At 40.9% G+C, this 8,070-nt stretch overlaps 1 pseudogene; it reads left to right on the top strand.

Annotated features, from left to right (window-relative positions):
* The first annotated feature begins 1,238 nt into the window (after nt 1-1,238).
* LOC131923179 (histidine--tRNA ligase, cytoplasmic-like) lies at nt 1,239-7,399 on the top strand (annotated as a pseudogene).
* Nucleotides 7,400-8,070: the final 671 nt, after the last annotated feature.

Genomic DNA, 8,070 nt, shown 5'->3' with positions numbered 1-8,070 from the left:
AGAAACCCTGTCTTGAAAAACCAAAAACAAACAAACAAACAAAAAAAACCCAAAACCGGGTGTATTGGTATATATCCTTAATCCCAGTACCCTGGGGAGGCAGAGGCAGGCAGATCTCTGTAAACTCAAGGCTAGTCTGGTTTAAAATTCAAGGCTAGTCTGGTTTACATAGTGAGTTCCATGACTGCCTGAGCTACATAGTGAGATCCTATCTCAAAATCAAATAAACAAACAAAAGAAATGTATAAAAACCAATGGCTATAACTCTAAGTGACAAATTCTACCAGAGAGGATGTCACAATTATATTATTGCCCAGTGTCATTCTCACTTTTGTTGTTTAACTTGTCTGACATTTAATTAATGAGTATATAAAATTTTGTTATTATTGCCGGGCGGTGGTGGCGCACGCCTTTAATCCCAGCACTCGGGAGGCAGAGCCAGGCCGATTCGAGGCCAGCCTGGGCTATCAAGTGAGTCCCAGGAGAGGCGCAAAGCTACACAGAGAAACCCTGTCTCGAAAAACAACAACAACAACAACAAAATTTTGTTATTATTATTGTTGTTGTTGTTGTTATTTGTACAATGCACATTTGTGGGCATAGCTTGCATGTGGATGTCAGAGGATGACTCTGTGGAGTTGGCTGTCTTCTTCCACATTAACGTGGATTCTGGGAGTGGACCTCAGGTCATCAGGCTTGTGCAATAAACACTAACCACAGAACAATCTCACCGGCCCTGCAAGTAGTTATCAGGAAAACAAAATAGTACAAAGTTGGGGTTTTTAAGTGAACTTGGTCATATTCCATATAAGAATCCATTATGTATACATACATATGTATATGTGTGTGTATATAGATGCATATATATATATATATATATAGTTATTATTATATATAATTGTGGTTAAAGACAGCAATTTGTTTTAGCCTAATAAAAGTCTTCCCCATACATTGTAACAACAGAGATTGAGACTCTCAAAATATCAACAATTCACCTGTTTACAACTGATCTGCCACCAATCGGTCTCCTCAGTTCATGTATTGGCTTGATTTACTGAATTGTCTTGCTCAGGAGAGGCTTTAATTAATTAATTAATTTTTTATTTTTCAGTGCTAGAAATGCTTGTGCATGCTACACAAGCCTTCTACCACTGAACTACACTGTTAGCTCAGGACAAACACTTTCTAAATCATGCTAAATTAAATGATTTTTAAACTAACAAACAAAAACCGTGGGCATGAACGAGGTACCAGGTATTGTTTCCATCTATACACTGTGCAAATGGGTTAAACAGATTTATTTTAAACTTTCATCACTTCCTTCTGGTGAAAATATTCCTCCTTTTAGTTCAAAGAGTTCTGAACACACAGTAACTGTCTGTGGTGTCATACTATATGTACCCACACACTAGGGCTTCTGATACTCCGTAACGCCAATATAGTCCATTGCTCAACCTTCATCTATCCCTACCTCCCTGCTACTCTCCCCAGGCACTGGTAACCTTTGACACTCAACTTTAATCACATCCTCTCTCTGTGTCTGCCTCTGTCTGTCTGTCTGTCTGTCTCTCTTTGTGTGTGTCAAGTTGGCATTGAAATTGCAATGATCCACTTGCTCAGATTCCCAAGTATTGGGATGATAACCACATCTAGCTGAGATCAATATATTTTGTATTCATATGTAAGATTACTCAGTGCTCGTCTTTCTGGCTTCAAGAGAAAATTTTTTTCAAGCCAGACCTTAATTATATTTTTGAGTACAAATTTTGTAGTCAAATAATGTTTAACTTTTCTTCAAATTTTCATTTTTTGCTAACATTGTTGTTACCTTATGCCTACCTTTCTAAAAAAAATGTTTTTTTCTTTTTGGTGATGCAGGTTTAAAGTAATAATTATTCAGACATGATTTGTTGCAAAATTTTTGTTTCAAGCTTTATTTAATGTGTGATTTAAGAGATGTTAGCTATACCTTATTTTTGTTGTTATTGTTGTTATTTTTGTTTTTTCAAGACAGGGTTTCTTTGTGTAGCCCTGTCTGTCCTGGAACTCTCTCTGTAGACCAGGCTGACCTCGAACTCACAGATATCTGCCTGCCCCTGCTTCCTGAGTGCTGGGGCTAAAGGTGTGCGCCACTACCAACTGGCCTAGTCATACAATTTTATTTGTATGTGTGAGTGTGTCTGGATTGTGTGTAAAGGCACTATGTGCATACACTGATGTGCAATTTTAAACCTAGAATACACATGGTCATTGTGAGATTTACTTCTCTACTCATTGGTTATTAGGAGATGGACCTTATACCCAAAACACACCTACCCCCTGGATAGACTCTGACAACAGTTCCCTAACACAGGCACTGTATTTTCTAACAGTTCCCTCCCAGATGTGCGCTTCCTACCATAGACTCTGCATCACCTAAATTAAGACTTTGATACTCTTTTCTTACATACAAGTCAGTCATAAGAATCTAAATATTTTTTAATCTAAGTATATGGCTTATAAATAACTAAGATATAATTAAAATAGTGCTGTTTGTATTAGAATAACCATTTTTATAAATAAAATAGAATTGTCCACTGGTTAGTTTTTCTTGGGATTTTCTTCAATGAATATGCTCTTTGAATTATGTTATTCATTCCAAGGCCTGTATTAACACTTTGCTTTGCATGCAGAAAGCCTTTACAATCTTAAAAGGGATGAAGCGCAAGGGAGTTTTACCTTTTCCAAGAAAAAAAATTTGATTTTTTTGTGTTTAGATGAAAAACAGAAACAACAAACATATGTAATCTTGATGTTCTATTAACTCACCCAAATTGTTTGACATTAGTAATGGCAACAAATAGTGACAATTTCTGCACTAAAGTCTCGAATACTCAAAATTGGAAACAGGGAGACCATATTTTCATATTAAGGGAATGTCTTGTGATTGCTAATTACCCAAGTCCCTTTATTTTATCTCACAGATTTATGGATTCATAGAGAATAATGTGCTGGTGTGAGTTTCCTTCTTGAAATCCCAGATAATGAGTACTTTTATGAAATGAAAGGTATCTGACACCATCTCTTCACTATTTATACTAGGCTTGACCATGTCTATAACCCAGTTTAATTCAGAGGAAAATATGAATCAGACTGAAATTGAGGGGTAGTCTACAAATAGTTGATAAGAACACCTTTAAATTTTCAATGTTACCAAAAGTAAGGAAAAGCTGAGAAACTGTCAGCCTAGAGAGACATAACAAAATGGGATGAAGTCATCTGATCTTACTTAGGGTGCTGGGATAAAGGAGACATTAGCTAAAAAACGATGTACCAATATTGTCTTGCTGATAGTAACACATGTAATACATGTGTTCTGCTGATAACTATTTACAGGGCCCGTAGGATTGTTCACTGGTTAGTATTTGCTGAGCAAGCCTGATGACCTGCATCCCATCCCCAGAATCTGAGTTACGAAAGAAGAGAACAAACTCCACACGGCTGTTCTCTGACATCTGCATACAAACTGTGCCCACAAATGTGCATTATACACTATTGATGTTGTTTTTTCTTTTTTGGGGGGCCCACCACCCAGCTCCCAAATAAATTGTGCACGGAGGCTTATTCTTAATTATAAATGCCTGGCCTTAGCTTGGCTTGTTTCTTGCCAGCTTTTCTTAACTTAAATTAGTCCATCTACCTTTTGCCTTTGGGCTTTTACCTATCTCTATTTCTGTATACCTTTCATTATTTCTTATTCCGTGTCTGGCTATGTAGCTGGGTGGCTGGCATCCTCCTCTCCTTGTTCTTCTGCTCTTTCTTTCTTCTCCCAGATTTTTCCTTCTATTTCTTCTCCCTGCCTGCTAGCCCTACCTATCCTTTCTCCTGCCTCGCCATTGGCCATTCAGCTCTTTATTAGACCATCAGGTATTTTAGACAAGCACAGTAACACAGCTTTACAGAGTTAAACAAATGCAACATAAACAAAAGTAACAAACCTTAAAATAATATTCCCCAAAAGTATACAAACACACAGAGAATAATACATTATAGCAACACAAGGCACAACTGGGCCATGATGAAGTCAAGTAGAAGTTTGTGCTCAAAACTCCCTAGGGAACCTACTAATGTAAGGTGTTCTCCCTGGAGGAAACAATGAGATACATGGGAACCCCCTGAATTTTATTCTTACCTTTTGTTGATATATCTGCAAATAAAAATGTTTCATTATATTTTTTTAAGAAAGTAAAACAAATATGGAATGGTTCAACCTAAAACTTAGCAAAAAGAAGAAGGGAGAGAAAAAGAAGTACATAATTTCCTTCCTACTTGGTAAATTGTCTTTGTATATCTGTATATTATCGTGTAATAAACATTCTAAAAATAGTACTATTGAACAAATGTGTATGTTTGTCATTTACGTATCATTAGTCACACACAGAAATCACTTGTGGAAAAGTAATTTAGAGGCCTTTAGAAATTATAATGCTGATTGAGTTGAATATGGTAATCAGAATTAAAGTGGAATTTCTCTATGGACCCACATATGGGGCTATGTGACACTGACTTGTGAGGGCAGAAAGGGCAACAGCTGAGGATTCATGTTCTTAGTGGCAGCTGATGACTGTCTAAATCTCCCTCCCAAGTGTTCCTTATGTGTAACTGTACCATTTGCTGTGGTAGTGTTTTTAGATGCTTACCAAAGCTCAGGGGAATGACGGAGGACAGCACAGGCACCGTGGCTCACCACATGGTTAAGCCCTGCCACATGCTAATCCATTTCTTATTTGATTCAGATAGAATACTTTCTTGTCTTCTGTTTAAGACTCTTGGGCCTAGGAACTGAAACAACCAGCATTCCCTTTCATTTCCCTGGCTTATACAACAGCCTTGCATACATAGCCACGGACAAGGCAATGGCTAGAACGTATTTATCTCATACATGCTGTTCAGTTGTTTTAAGCCTGGTGTATATTAGAGTATGCACCAGAAATGTAGTATTATTATCAGGTAACAGTGGGTGAATAAATTGGAGTTCATTCCTGTTCTCTTGGGAAACTGACAAGAACATTGGGAGAAGATAAAAATGGGGCTCTGAAGGGCTGGAGAGATAGCTCAGAGGTTAAGAGCACTGGCCACTCTTCCAGGGGTCCAGAGTTCAATTCCCAGCAACCACATGGTGGCTCACAACCATCTATAATGACATCTGATGCCCTCTTCTGGCCTGCATGCATACATGTGGGCAGAATACTGTATACATAATTAATAAAAACCAAAAAAAAAAAAAGAGGAAAAAATGGGCTTTGATAGCACGGGATTAGAAAGACTGAATTCTTGTCATTAATAAAGGCAACTGTGAGTCCACCAAGGTTGGTTTTGACAGCAGTCAGTTCCGGGTAGCAGCCAGGATACCAGATCATGCTGGGCTGGGGGAGTTTGTGTGATCTCAGGGAGAGCATGTGCAGGGCCTCAAGCAGCAGAGAGCCATCGCCAAGCAGATAGAGAAGGAGGTGGCCAAATTTGTGAAACTGAAGGCCTGGGTGGGCCATGATGAATTCACAAGTGTGTGCTCAAAACCCCCAAGTGTATAGGAGATTAGAGTCTATGGAAGATGGCATTTGCTACCACCACCCATGGCTTCAACGTCAAGTTGGACTGATAGACCTGTGTCTGAACTGCTAAGCTCGTCTGTGACCTGAAGGAACAGCTGCTGTCTTTTTCTCATGACCTCACTATCTCTTTTGCTCCATATTTGGCATGAATAAACTGATCAACATCAACCACCACACAGCTAAGGTGTATTGCTGGGTTAACCCAGCTATGACCCAAGGCCATTCTGATGAATTCTACCAGTGTAATTTTGACATTGCTAGTCAGTTTGACTCTCTGAGTCCTGATTCAGAAGGCTTAAAGATCACGTGTGAGATCCCGAGTTCACTTCAGAGAGGCAGCTTCCTGGTCAAGGTAAATGATCTGTGCATCCTGAGTGAAATGTATGCCATCTGTGGTGCTCCTGACAGCAGGTCCCGTACCATCTGCTCCCGGGTGGACAAGCTGGATAAGGTATCCTAGGAGGACAGGAAGTATGACATGGTGGAAAAGAAGGGCTAGCACCCGAAGCAGCTGAGATCTTTGGAGACTATGTCTGGCAGCGTGGTTGGGTGTTCTGCTCTAGGATCCTAAACTGTCCCCAAACAAGCAGGTATTCAAGGGCTTGGAAGATCTAAAGCTGTTATTTGAGTACCTCACCCTGTTTGGCACTGATCACCAAATCTCCTTTAACCTGTGCCTTGCTTGAGGGTTGAACTACATACTATACTGGGTTCCTCTATGAAGCAGTGCTACCACAAACCCCAACCATGGCATGGAAAGAACCTTTAAGTGTGGACAGTGTGACAGTATACTTGCTGGAGTACGTAACAATGGGCCAGCAGGCATGTTTGACCCCAAAGGATGCAAGATGCCATGTACAGGGCTCAGCTTTGGAACAGAGGTGGCCTTCTCCATTGTTGAGCAAAGATTAGAGGCTTTGGAGGACATGATATGGACCGCAGAGACACAAGTGCTTCTGGCATCCGCACAGAAGCTGCAGGAGGAGAGATTGAAGCTTTTCTCAGAGCTGTGGGATGCTGGGGAAAGGACCAGACAGATGCCATAACAGGCTGCTCAGTCTTCTCTCAGAGATCAGGCCTCAATTTCAGTTTTCTGCGACTTGAGCAAGCAGTTTCTGGGAGGGCGGTAAACAAAAGACATAGTCCTTGCAGTAGCTCCCTTTCTGCACATACTCTGACTGCTCAAGATTCAGCCAGTTGTTCACTGTCTGGGACCCCTTACCAACTTAGAGCTACATGCATGGGTCAATGTGAACGTGCTAGACCAGCCAGCCTCCATGGCAGCTCAAGGACAAAGCCTGGGACTTGTCCAGGCCTGCCCCCGAATTATAACTGTAAGCCCCAACCAGTAAAATCAAAGGTTACACACCCTCACCCAATCATATGATGCCAAGGCTTGTACCACCCTGCTTGCAGTTTTTCCCTTTAAAAACCCCTCACCCTGAGAGCTCAGGGCCGTCCTCCTCCACCCGCTGTGTCAAGTGTTGGACACAGACCAAGCCTGGGCTTGCTTGTTTTGCATTGGATATTGGCTCTGTGGTGTTCTTGCTCGGGGGTCTTGAGACACGGGCCCATTACAGGCTGGGCTTCTCTACAAGAAGAACCCAAAGTTACTGAACCAGCAGTGGCACTTTGAGGAAGCTGGTATTCTACTTGTGGCCATCGCCAGCGAGCAGGAGCTCGAGGATGGTGTTGGTGTCATGAAGTTCAGTTCAATGACTTGCAGGGAAGAGGTACACATGCAAAGAAGAGAGAGACCTGTGGAGGAGATGGGAAGTAGAATAAGTCAGCGCCCCCGAATCTGCTGAGCTGAGTGAACTAACAGAGGAAAAAGGACTGGTGTTATTTGGGATAAAAGAAAACCGCATATGTGCTTAAATAGTTTGCATATCCCTGTCCTAGCAGAAGACTGAGAGGATTTTTGTTGTTATTATCTTATTGTTAGTAACCACTGATGATGATGATGATGATGATGATGATGATGATAATGATGGCCAGGTATTACACTTTCTCTGTGGGTGGCAGTGGAGTGTAGGTGGGTTAATCAAGTCTCTGCCTCTTGAGCTCCTGGGATGGACCTAAGATGGTCTCATTGAAGAGCCACACACTAAATGGAACAGATGACTCCCTACAGCCTATCATCAAAAGTCCCAGAATTGGGTTGACAATCAGAGGAAGAAAGGAGGGGAAGGAGGCAAAACAAGAAAGAAATTTACACTACTCCTTACAGAGACTCATGTGCAATAAATGTGGCTAGTATCAGGAAATATAAAGCTAATTAAGAAAATAGCTTTAAAATGTTAGGGTAAGATGGCAAACTGAAGTAGCTGTACCAGTTGTCCTTTCTGAAGGCTGGGAGAGAGGGGGCAGGTGTTAAAACTTCAAAACTCATCTTGGCTAGGTATGTATCCTCAGAGTAAAGTAGGAATCCCATATATCCAGCAGATTGGAAAGCGAAGTACAGCGACAGCAATTTTTA

This window comes from Peromyscus eremicus, chromosome 13 (genome assembly GCF_949786415.1).
Source record: "Peromyscus eremicus chromosome 13, PerEre_H2_v1, whole genome shotgun sequence".
In the NCBI taxonomy this organism is placed as follows: domain Eukaryota; kingdom Metazoa; phylum Chordata; class Mammalia; order Rodentia; family Cricetidae; genus Peromyscus; species Peromyscus eremicus.
This window is presented reverse-complemented; position numbering and strand designations above follow the sequence as displayed.